Source organism: Oncorhynchus nerka, linkage group LG15, assembly GCF_034236695.1.
Source record: "Oncorhynchus nerka isolate Pitt River linkage group LG15, Oner_Uvic_2.0, whole genome shotgun sequence".
Classification (NCBI taxonomy): domain Eukaryota; kingdom Metazoa; phylum Chordata; class Actinopteri; order Salmoniformes; family Salmonidae; genus Oncorhynchus; species Oncorhynchus nerka.
This window is the reverse complement of record NC_088410.1, coordinates 63,421,837-63,434,980: the sequence shown is the minus strand read 5'-3', so window position 1 is coordinate 63,434,980 and position 13,144 is coordinate 63,421,837.

The following is a 13,144-nucleotide window of genomic DNA, read 5'->3' as shown; positions in this document are numbered from 1 at the left end:
CACTATGTTTATGTAGGAGAGACTGGGCTTGATGGTATTTCTCAGGAGTATATTTTACAATACAATTTTCATTATTAGGAGAAAGACCAAGGTGTTGGGTAATATCTTATTCCAACATGTAGTTAAACACCGTTAAACACACTGTCGACTTGTGACAACCAGCCCCATCACGGGGTTGTCACACAGTATGGGGTTGGTTGTCACAGTGTTTGCCATTTGTTTTTCAGCAACAATTTAACTAATTTACAAAGTTTTGGAAAAAGTAAGCCTTTATTTGAGGAAAAATAAATGTAACATAGTTAGATGATTTGACATTGTAGTTCTTACTCCACTCAAATCATCATGTTAATGCTTAATAAAACAAACAACAGTAACCATCTGATATTTGGATGAAAATAAAATATTTAGATAAAGTTAAAAAAAAAGTTAAGTTAACGCTTTTTGTTGAAAACAAAGAACGCTCTTTCAAACAGGAACAGGTATGTTTGTGTGTGCCTGTGTGTTTGTGTGTGCCTGTGTGTTTGTGTGTGCCTGTGTGTTTGTCTGTGCCTGTGTGTTTGTGTGTGCCTGTGTGTTTGTGTGTGCCTGTGTGTTTGTCTGTGCATCTGTGTCTGTGTGTATATCCAAGATGGCGTAGCAGTAAGTCGTCCTGTCGTGTAGTGTCCCCTGTATATATCTTTTTCGTTTTTTTATGTATTTTTCTTCGCATATCTCTTTAAAAACTTTTTGCTAAACCTAAGCTTCCAAATACTCTCCTGCAACCCGCCTCACCCAATGTAGCTATTTTTCCTAAAGTATTTATATTTACTTCGGAACCGGAACCCCTCAACTGAAGCTCAACTGAAGCTAGCCAGCTAACCACTAGCCATGCTAGCGGTCTTCAGCTAACCGGTCATCAGCTAACCTTCAGCCCGGAAAGCTCTCGCCAGTCCGAACAACGCGACTCTAACCAGAGCATAACGGACCTATTTATTTTTTCATCCCCGGATTCTTCCCCGGATTCCCACCGCAAATGGAACATTTTTCAGCTGGATCTTCACAACTAGCTATCTAGCTATCTACGAACTGTTAGCTTGCTAGCACAGGCCTGCTAACCGTATGCATCGCCGCGTCCCAAACACCCATATTTACTTTCTATCTCTTTTTGATTTTTAATTTGTTTATACCTTCCGGAAACCTGCCTCACCCAATGTGATACGGAATCGCTATTATTTTTAATTTTTTAGAACACACTCAAGAACCTCCAGAAGCTAACCAGCTAACTAACTACAAGCTATTTAGTCATTGTTAGTTTTTTTAAACCTGGATAACACTCGCCAGTCCAGCTTCCCTGCCCCATCCACCGCTGCCCCCTGGACACTGATCTCTTGGCCACATAGCTGATGCACGCTGGACTGTCCATTAATCACGGTACTCCATTCTGCTTGTTTGTTTTATCTGCTGGCCCCGTTGCCTAGTCAACGCCATTTTACAGCTAATTAGCTGTTGTTGTCTAACCTACTGTTTTAGCTAGCTTTCCCAATTCAACACCTGTGATTACTGTATGCCTCGCTGTATGTCTCTCTCAAATGTCAATATGCCTTGTATACTCTTGTTCAGGTTAGTTATCATTGTTTTAGTTCACAATGGACCCCCTAGTTCCACTCTTCATACCCCTGATAACTCCTTTGTCCCACCTCCCACACATGCGGTGACCTCACCCATTACAACCAGCATGTCCAGAGATACAACCTCTCTCATCATCACCCGGGGCCTGGGCTTACCTCCGCTGTACCCGCACCCCACCATACCCCTGTCAGCGCATTATGCCCTGAATATATTCTACCACGCTCAGAAACCTGCTCCTCTCATTCTCTGTCCCCAACGCTCTAGGCGACCAGTTTTGATAGCCTTTAGCCGCACCCTCATACTACTCCTTCTCTGTTCCGCGGGTGATGTGGAGGTAAACCCAGGCCCTGCATGTCCCCAGGCACCCTCATTTGTTGACTTCTGTGATCGAAAAAGCCTTGGTTTCATGCATGTCAACATCAGAAGGCTCCTCCCTAAGTTTGTTTTACTCACTGCTTTAGCACACTCTGCTAACCCTGATGTCCTTGCTGTGTCTGAATCCTGGCTCAGGAAGGCCACCAAAAATTCTGAGATTTCCATACCCAACTATAACATCTTCCGTCAAGATAGAACTGCCAAAGGGGGAGGAGTTGCAGTCTACTGCAGAGATAGCCTGCAAAGTAATGTCATACTTTCCAGGTCCATACCCAAACAGTTCGAACTACTAATTTTGAAAATTACTCTCTCCAGAAATAAGTCTCTCACTGTTGCCGCCTGCTACCGACCCCCCTCAGCTCCCAGCTGTGCCCTGGACACCATTTGTGAATTGATCGCCCCCCATCTAGCTTCAGAGTTTGTTCTGTTAGGTGACCTAACACCCCGGCAGTCCTACAATCTAAGCTAGATGCCCTCAATCTCACACAAATCATCAAGGAATCCACCAGGTACAACCCTAACTCTGTAAACAAGGGCACCCTCATAGACGTCATCCTGACCAACTGGCCCTCCAAATACACCTCCGCTGTCTTCAACCAGGATCTCAGCGATCACTGCCTCATTGCCTGTATCCGCTACGGAGCCGCAGTCAAACGACCACCCCTCATCACTGTCAAACGCTCCCTAAAACACTTCTGTGAGCAGGCCTTCCTAATCGACCTGGCCCGGGTATCCTGGAAGGACATTGACCTCATCCCGTCAGTTGAGGATGCCTGGTCATTCTTTAAAAGTAACTTCCTCTCCATTTTAGATAAGCATGCTCCGTTAAAAAAAATGCAGAACTAAGAACAGATACAGCCCTTGGTTCACTCCAGACCTGACTGCCCTCGACCAGCACAAAAACATCCTGTGGCGGACTGCAATAGCATCGAATAGTCCCCGTGATAGGCAACTGTTCAGGGATGTCAGGAACCAATACACGCAGTCAGTCAGGAAAGCTAAGGCCAGCTTCTTCAGGCAGAAGTTTGCATCCTGTAGCTCCAACTCCAAAAAGTTCTGGGACACTGTGAAGTCCATGGAGAACAAGAGCACCTCCTCCCAGCTGCCCACTGCACTGAGGCTAGGTAACACGGTCACCACCGATAAATCCATGATTATCGAAAACTTCAATAAGCATTTCTCAACGGCTGGCCATGCCTTCCGCCTGGCTACTCCAACCTCAGCCAACAGCTCCGCCCCCCCGCAGCTCCTCGCCCAAGCCTCTCCAGGTTCTCCTTTACCCAAATCCAGATAGCAGATGTTCTGAAAGAGCTCCAAAACCTGGACCCGTACAAATCAGCTGGGCTTGACAATCTGGACCCTCTATTTCTGAAACTATCCGCCGCCATTGTCGCAACCCCTATTACCAGCCTGTTCAACCTCTCTTTCATATCGTCCGAGATCCCCAAGGATTGGAAAGCTGCCGCAGTCATCCCCCTCTTCAAAAGGGGAGACACCCTGGACCCAAACTGTTACAGACCTATATCCATCCTGCCCTGCCTATCTAAGGTCTTCGAAAGCCAAGTCAACAAACAGGTCACTGACCATCTCGAATCCCACCGTACCTTCTCCGCTGTGCAATCTGGTTTCCGAGCCGGTCACGGGTGCACCTCAGCCACACTCAAGGTACTAAACGATATCATAACCGCCATCGATAAAAGACAGTACTGTGCAGCCGTCTTCATCGACCTTGCCAAGGCCTTCGACTCTGTCAATCACCATATTCTTATCGGCAGACTCAGTAGCCTCGGTTTTTCGGATGACTGCCTTGCCTGGTTCACCAATTACTTTGCAGACAGAGTTCAGTGTGTCAAATCGGAGGGCATGCTGTCCGGTCCTCTGGCAGTCTCTATGGGGGTGCCACAGGGTTCAATTCTCGGGCCGACTCTTTTCTCTGTATATATCAATGATGTTGCTCTTGCTGCGGGCGATTCCCTGATCCACCTCTACGCAGACGACACCATTCTATATACTTTCGGCCCGTCATTGGACACTGTGCTATCTAACCTCCAAACGAGCTTCAATGCCATACAACACTCCTTCCTCCAACTGCTCTTAAACGCTAGTAAAACCAAATGCATGCTTTTCAACCGATCGCTGCCTGCACCCGCATGCCCGACTAGCATCACCACGCTGGATGGTTCCGACCTTGAATATGTGGACATCTATAAGTACCTAGGTGTCTGGCTAGACTGCAAACTCTCCTTCCAGACTCATATCAAACATCTCCAATCGAAAATCAAATCAAGAGTCGGCTTTCTATTCCGCAACAAAGCCTCCTTCACTCACGCCGCCAAGCTTACCCTAGTAAAACTGACTATCCTACCGATCCTCGACTTCGGCGATGTCATCTACAAAATGGCTTCCAACACTCTACTCAGCAAACTGGATGCAGTCTATCACAGTGCCATCCGTTTTGTCACTAAAGCACCTTATACCACCCACCACTGCGACTTGTATGCTCTAGTCGGCTGGCCCTCGCTACATATTCGTCGCCAGACCCACTGGCTCCAGGTCATCTACAAGTCCATGCTAGGTAAAGCTCCGCCTTATCTCAGTTCACTGGTCACGATGGCAACACCCATCCGTAGCACGCGCTCCAGCAGGCGTATCTCATTGATCATCCCTAAAGCCAACACCTCATTTGGCCGCCTTTCGTTCCAGTACTCTGCTGCCTGTGACTGGAACGAATTGCAAAAATCGCTAAAGTTGGAGACTTTTATCTCCCTCACCAACTTCAAACATCAGCTATCTGAGCAGCTAACCGATCGCTGCAGCTGTACATAGTCTATTGGTAAATAGCCCACCCATTTTCACCTACCTCATCCCCATACTGTTTTATTTATTTACTTTTCTGCTCTTTTGCACACCAATATCTCTACCTGTACATGACCATCTGATCATTTATCACTCCAGTGTTAATCTGCAAAATTGTAATTATTCGCCTACCTCATGCCTTTTGCACACATTGTATATAGACTCCCCCTTTTTTTCTTTTTTTTTCTCTACTGTGTTATTGACTTGTTAATTGTTTATTCCATGTGTAACTCTGTGTTGTCTGTTCACACTGCTATGCTTTATCTTGGCCAGGTCGCAGTTGCAAATGAGAACTTGTTCTCAACTAGCCTACCTGGTTAAATAAAGGTGAAATAAAAAAAAAATTAAAAAGTATGCGTGTGTGTCAGTTTTGACAAGCAGGTCGGACCGAACCAAATCTGAACCAATCATAGAAGTCTAAGTTTCACAAGTTTGTAAAGCACAGCATACAGTATACAGTACAGAAAATAAAATAAAAGTATAGTATAGTTCAGTACAGTACAGTACAGTAGAGCAAAGTAGGATACAGTACAGTAAATTAGAGTATAGTTCTGTATAGTAGAGTAGAGTACAGCACAGTAGGGTAGAGTACAATATAAAGTACTGTATTGTATCCTACTATACTCTACTGAATTAAACTCAACTGTAATCTACTGTACTGTACGCAACTGAATTAAACTGTACTCTGTTGAAATACACTCTGTACTGTCCACACTTGTGTTACATAGACGGGTCGTTCCATCAGTTTGGTGCCTTTTGAGAAGTCTAACTTAGTCATAATGTTTTTTTGATATAACCTCATTTTAACCCCCCCAAAATTACTAAGTGTCTATTAAGTGCCAAATAAAGTAACAGAGTTGACCGTAACAGGGTTGACAATGTAATCTTAAATCAGCTATAAATACCCTTGTTGTGTGCAATAGTGAGCGGCAATTGAATGCAAGCTTCACCAAAAAGTATAAATTGTTTAAACATTTTTATCTATGTGTAACAGGGTTGACGTGTTATGGTCAACCGGCTCAGTTTTACGCCACAAAAGAACAAGAAAATTGCCAAAAAGAGTACAACCAGCTCACCTGCTTTTACACTATGTTTTGATTATTAGATGTTAAATGTTTCATTTTCACCATATTAAAACAAGAGTTCAGTTCAAGATACAGGGTTGACCTTAAAGTGAGGGACTGACATCAATATATCACTAATCACATCAAATAAATATGAATCTTCTGAAATGACTTTTTCAAAGCAAAAAAATAACTAAGGTTTTACAGTGATGGTGAAAACTTGAAGAAATATGGGGCTTAAGTGGGTTAAAATCTTCATAGAAGTCACAGAGGGTGCATGGAGGGACATTAATAATCAGATTGACTGAATTATTCATGTGGTCTATATTAAATGGCACTTTATTTAATGTAACAGGCTTTTAAAATACAATGTTGTGGCACAATTTCAACTTGAAATATGAAAGGGACGCAAAAGGCACTAATTTTGTGTAATGACCTAGATGTCATTTGAATACATTTAAGTCATGACTGTACTGTGTTTTGTTTTTGTCTGACACAAGTGAATAATCACAAACATCTCACTAAGCATTTGACTTCAGGTGACGTCTTTTGGTATTTTTTTGGTGCAGTCCGGACCGAGCTGGATTTAGCCCAAAAATAGACATCTCTAATTGGTTCAGATTTGGTCCGGAACGGCCTTGAGTACAGCACACAGTACAGTAAAGAAGTGTATAGTACAGTAAAATACAGTAGAGAACAGTAAAGTAAAGTGTTCTGTATTGTACCCTACTGTACACTACTGTACTGAATTAAACTACTGTACTCTACTGTACTGTACTCTACTGAATAAAACTATACTGTCCTGTACCATACTGTGCTGTACTCTTCTGTGTTCTACTGTGCTACTGTGATGTTCAAACTTGTGAAACATAGCCTAGACGTCTATGATTTGTTTAGATTTGGATCTGGTCCGCACCGGACAAATTTGGACTTGTTTGGGGGCAGCGCTTATTAGAATAATACCCAGCGTGCTTTGAAAGTGTTTGTTTTTACATTTACATTTTGGTCATTCAGCAGAAGCGCTTATCCAGAGTGACTTACAGTCTGTGCATTCAACTAAGGTAGATAAACAACATATCACAATCATAGCAAGAAAATAATATCTGTAGCCGTTACTCAGAATGTTATTGTAGTTGAAGTGTTGTGTCGGTTTATTCCATGTGTTTGACTGCAATGAACACCATAACTTCCAGTTGTAAAACTCTTGGAAAAGCTAACATAAATGCATGTGATAGATGGGAGCAATAATAAATGTTTTGTTGCAATCTTCAGTTGGCTCCTCTTTCCAATTAAGAGGTGTGATTTCACGCCTGCTCGTCAAACATATGACTTGGCAGTTGGTCCCCCTTTGCTACTATAACATCCTCCACTCTTCTGGGTAGGCTTTCCCCTAGATGTTGGAACATTGCTGTGGGGACTTGCTTCCATTCAGCCACAAGTGCATTAGTGAGGTCAGGCCGTGAGGGGCGATTAAGCCTGGCTCGCAGTCGGCGTTCCAATTCATCCAAAAGATGTTCGATGGGGTTGAGGAAAGGGAAATGCCTAGTTAGTTGTCCAACTGAATGTATTCAACTGAAATGTGTCTTCTACATTTAACCCAACCCCTCTGAATCAGAGAGGTGCGGGGGGCTGCCTTAATCGACATCCACATATTTGGCACCCGGGGAACAGTGGGTTAACTGCCTTGCTCAGGGGCAGAATGACAGATTTTTACCTTGTCAGCTCGGGGAATCCCTCCAGCAACTTTCAGTTACTGGCCCAACGCTCTAACCAGTAGGCTACCTGCCGCTTGCGCAGGGCTCTGTGCAGGCCATTTAAGTTCTTCCACACCGATCTCGACAAACCATTTCTACATGGACCTCACTTTGTGCACGGGGGCATTGTCATGCTGAAACAGGAAAAGGCCTTCCCCAAACTGTTGCCACAAAGTTGGAAGCACAGAATCATCTAGAATGTCATTGTATGCTGTAGCATTAAGATTTCCCTTCACTGGAACTAAGGGGCCTAGCCCGATCCATGAAAAACAGCCCCAGACCATTAATCTTCCATCAAACTTTACAGTTGGCACTATGCATTGGGGCAGGTAGCGTTTTCCACGCATCCTCCAAACCCCGATTTGTCTGATGGTGAAGCGTGATTCATCACTCCAGAGAATGCGTTTTCACTGCTCCAGAGTCCAATGGCAGCGAGCTTTACATCACTCCAGCCAACGGTTGGCATTGTGCATGGTGATCTTAGGCTTGTGTGCGGCTGCTCGGCCATGGAACCCCATTCCTTGAAGCTCCCGACGAACAGTTCTTGTGCTGGCAGTTTGGAACTCGGTAGTGAGTGTTCCAACCGAGGACAGACGATTTTTACGATCTTCTTTCTTCAGACTTGGAGGTCCTTTCTGTGAGCTTGTTTGACCTATCACTTTGCGGCTGAGCCGTTGTTCCTCCTAGACATTTTCACTTCACAATAACAGCACTTACAGTTGACCAGAGCAGCTTTAGCAGGGCAGAAATTTGACGAACCGACTTGTTGAAAAAGTGTCATCCTATGACGGTGCCATGTTGAAAGTCACTGAGATCTGCAGTAAGGCCATTCTACTGCCAATGTTTGTCTATGGAGATTGCATGGCGGTGTGTTCGATTTTATACATCCGTCAGCAATGGGTGTGGCTGAAGTAGCCGAATCCACTAATGTGAAGGGGTGTCCATATACTTTCGTATGTGGTATATAATGTTTACTTAATTTAATGTATAGGAAATCTGGACGTAGAATCAATTACCAAGAAATATGGATTTTCAATGTCTGTAAATTATTTGTAACTTTCATTCGTCACCTAAAATGCACCCGATTTCAACTTCTGAAAAATATATTTTCAGAATGATGTCTTCTATCCTTTCATTCAGCACCTGAAATGCATGTGATGTCAACGTCTGGTTAAAATACGTATTTTCCACGTAATATTGCTTACTGGGATGTGCTGCTGCTCAGATTGAGAAATAATGTCACCCGAGCCAAAAAAAATATCATCCATGGAAAGTTCTGAAGTGGTCTGACTGCCAAAGAGGCCACTTAGTGAAAACCTTTGGGTGTAATTATTACAACTCCCTACAGATTGGAAATGCTTACCCTGCGTTGCACTTGAAACCAATCAGGATGGTTGTGAAACAAGACGAAGGAACAACAACAAAAGTAAAGCCATTTGAAATAGGTTGAAGTTACTATTGCATTAGATTTCTCAAGGGACTGGGAGAGACCTTTGAATACGATTTTTGGTCAGCATCAATCAGTAAAACATGTTATGCTATTCTAACAAAGTTGATAATGCACTTCACAAACATAATGACTCTACAGCTTGTCTCTGCTTAGCTGGGTCATTAATCTGCTATTTTATCAAACCGGGGATGTTTAAAACGTCTTAGGGCTAGGCCCCTTTTTTTCCCAATTTCCGCCTGAATGACATGCACGAAGTAAAATGCCTGTTGCTACTGCCCTGATATAATTGGTATCATTGGAAAGAAAACACTTTGAAGTTTGTGGAAATGTTAAAATAATGTAGGAGAATATAACACAATAGATATGGTAGAAGAAAATCCGAAGAAAAACTAAACAGATTATTTTTTTGGAGAGACTATCCTCTTAGAAGGGCAAGTAAAAGGTCATATTGAAAATGAGCTTCCTGGGTGCAATTCCTATGGCTTCCACAGGGTGTCAGCAGTCTATTTTCAAGATTTCAGGCTTGTAACTTCAAAAACGAATAAGAAATATCAGTTTTAGTTCAGTTACACAGTCTTGGAAATTCGTGTTTGAGCGGGCCATGAAGACAGGACGCAGCTGCTAAAATTGGTTTCCTATCAAACACACTTCTTTACGTAAGAAATATTATCGTGTGATTACATTTTAGGGTATCTGAGGAGTAAATGGAAACGTATTTTGACTTTTTGAAACAAAGTTTAGGGGTAGATTTTTGAATTCCTTTCTCTGCATGTTGAACGAGTGGACCTTAGTTCCTTTGTTTTGTATTTTGTTTCAGTATGGTCAGGGCGTGAGTTGGGTGGGTTGTCTATGTTAGTTTGTCTATGATTTTCTATTTCTGTGTTTGGCCTGGTATGGTTCTCAATCAGAGGCAGCTGTCAATCGTTGTCCCTGATTGAGAACCATATTTCGGTAGCCTGTTTTCCATTGTGTTTTGTGGGTGGTTGTTTCCTGTTTAGTGTTTTTGTTTCACCTTTCAGGACTGTCTGTTTTTGTCGTGTTTTTTTTTTTTTGTCTAGTGTTGCATAATTCATTAAATAATATGAACACTTACCACGCTGCACCTTGGTCCTCCTCTCCTTCCCCAGACGACAAACGTTACACTGGGACCCTTTGGATGACAAATCAGAGGAAGATTTTCAAAAAGTAAGTCAATATTTAATCACTTTTCAAATAACACACATTACTGTTGTTGATGAGTGTGTCATCCGGGCAGTAACTCGGGTCAAGTTAATTCTAGGTAGCCACAAAGTCAAAACCGCTGCCTATTTCTGCAATTTATCTTCTTAAAAATTCATTTTAAACATAACCCTAACATTAACCATAGTGCTAACCCCATGCCTAACGAACATTAAATTAAGACCAAAAAGCACATTTTTGTTTTCAAGAATTTTTACAATATAACCAATTTTGACTTTGTGGCTGTGGGAACTAGTGGAAACCCTAATTGTGTTGTTTGCTGATGTAGACTGTAGCTCCTGATTGAATTAGATTAAGGCCGTTGACTTCGATAAGGTTTGTTGCGCCAAGTTCACTGTATTAGTCACACTCAGACATGAGTTAGCTACCACCATAACTGTATCCATTATTTAGTTTTCCCCTAGATTACACAGAACACACTTGTGTGAGCTATGAACTAACTTGCATGTCTGACTTGTATCATTAAGTTTGCTGATGACACAAGACAACCATGACACAGCCTATAGGGAAGAGATCAGAGACCTGGCAGTGCGTTGCCAGGACAAGAAACTCTCCCTCAACATGAGCAAGACAAAGGAGTTGATCGTGGTCTACAGGAACAGGCCCCTATTTACATCGACGGGGCTGTAATGGAGCGGGTCGAGAGTTAAGTTCCTTGGTGTCCACATCACCAACAAACTATCATTGTCCAAACACACCAAGACAGTTGTGAAGAGGGCACGACAACACCTTTTCCCCCTCAGGAGACTGAAAAGATTTGGCATGGGTCCCCAGATCCTCAAAACGTTCTACAGCTGCACCATCGAGAGCATCCTGACCGGTTGCATCACCACCTGGTATGGCAACTGCTCGGCATCTGACCGTAAGGCGCTACAGAGTGTAGTGTGTAAGGCCAATTACATCACTGGGGCCAAGCTTCCAGCCATCCAGGACCCACAGTACCAGTCAAAAGTTTGGACACACTTAGTCATTCAAGGGTTTTTCTTTATTTTTATTATTTTCTACATTGTAGAATAATAGTGAAGACAACACTATGAAATAACACGTATGGAATCATGTAGTAACCAAAAAAAAGTGTAGCTAACCTTTGCCTTGATGACAGCTTTGCATTAGAGCCAATCAATTGTGTTGTAACAAGGTATGCGTGGCATACATTAGATAGCCCCTATTTGGTAAAATACAGCTCAAATAAGCAAAAGGAAACGACAGTCCATCATTACTTTAAGACATGAAGAACTTTTAAAGTCCTCAACTGTCAGTGTCATTAAGTGGTACCCGCAAAATGCTGGCCTTCTAGGAAAAGAAAGCCAGATCTCAGACTGGCCAATAAAAAAAACATTAAGATGGGCAAAAAGAACAGACACTGGACAGAGGAACTCTGCCTAGAAGGCCAGCATCCCGGTGTCGCCTCTTCACTGTTGATGTTAAGACTGGTGTTTTGCAGGTACAATTCAAATGAAGCTGCCAGAACAAGGCCAGTTTTGTTGCTTCTTTAAAATCAGGACAGCTGTGCTAACATAGTTGCAAAAGGGCTTTCTAATGCTCAATTAGCCTTTTAAAATGATAAACTTGGATTAGCTAACACAATGTGCCATTGGAACACAGGAGTGGTTGCTGATAATGGGCCTCCGTAGATATTCCATTAAAAAAATTAAACAATAACTGCCATTTCCAGCTACAATAGTCATTTACAACATTAACAAAGTCTACACTGTATTTCTGATCAATTTGTTATTATTTTAAATGAAGAAAAAAAGTGATTTTCTTTCAAAAGCAAGTGACCCCAAACTCATGAACGGTAGTGTATATGTAACCTCATTGACTCTCCGGAAGACCTTGAAAGGCCCCACAAACTGGGGTCTCAGCTTCTAACAGGGACGACGGAGTGAGTGGTTCCTGGTGGAGAGCGAGATGCGATAACGAGGATGGAACACGGGAGCCTCACTGCATTATCGATCTGCCTGCATCCTTCTGCCGGCCCCCTGGAACCTCACATGGGCATTGTTCCAGACCTCTTCTGTGCACCTGAATAACTTGTCCACCGCAGGCGCTTCAGTCTGGCTTGGGATCTACGGAGACAGGGCTGGCTGATAACCCAGAACACACTGGAAGGGAGTCAGCCCGGTGGAGGAGTGATGTAATGAATTCTGGGTGTACTCCACCCAGGGAAGGCATTGGGGCCCACTCCCCCAGCCGGTCCTGGCAGTGACTCCTCAGGAACATCAACTGCTGGTTCATCATCTCCACCTGCCTATTAGAGCGAGGCAGGTACCCGGAAGTGAGGCTGACCGTGACCCCCAGGTTCTATGAAGGCTCTCCACACCAGTGAAGTGAAATGTGGGCACGTCGAAGATGTCCTCCGAAGGCCATTGTGTTGGAAGACCTGCTGGAACAGTGCCTCAATCGACCTGGAGGGTGGTAGAGAGGCCAGAGAGAGGGAGAAAAACGGAAGGATTTAGAAATTCTGTCCACAAGAACCTTAAGTGGTGAAACTGTATGCTCGTGACAGATGGGACCAAGACCGCTGAGTCACTGGAAGGCTGCTGCTAGGCTACGGGGAAACGTCCTGGGAAAAGTCGGGCCACCAGTACTTAGTGGAGATGGTCTGTCTAGTGTGGGTGTCCAGCGGCAAGGGATGCGTGCGCCCAGGTCAACAGCCAATCCCTCACCTCCGTGGGTACGTATATGTGATGTGCGTGCATGAGGGTGCCAGATCTCAATGGTTGTTTATCCAGGGCATGGAACAGAAAAGGATAGGAGAGCAGATATGTGGTGATGTTCAGAGAGGAGTTGAGGGA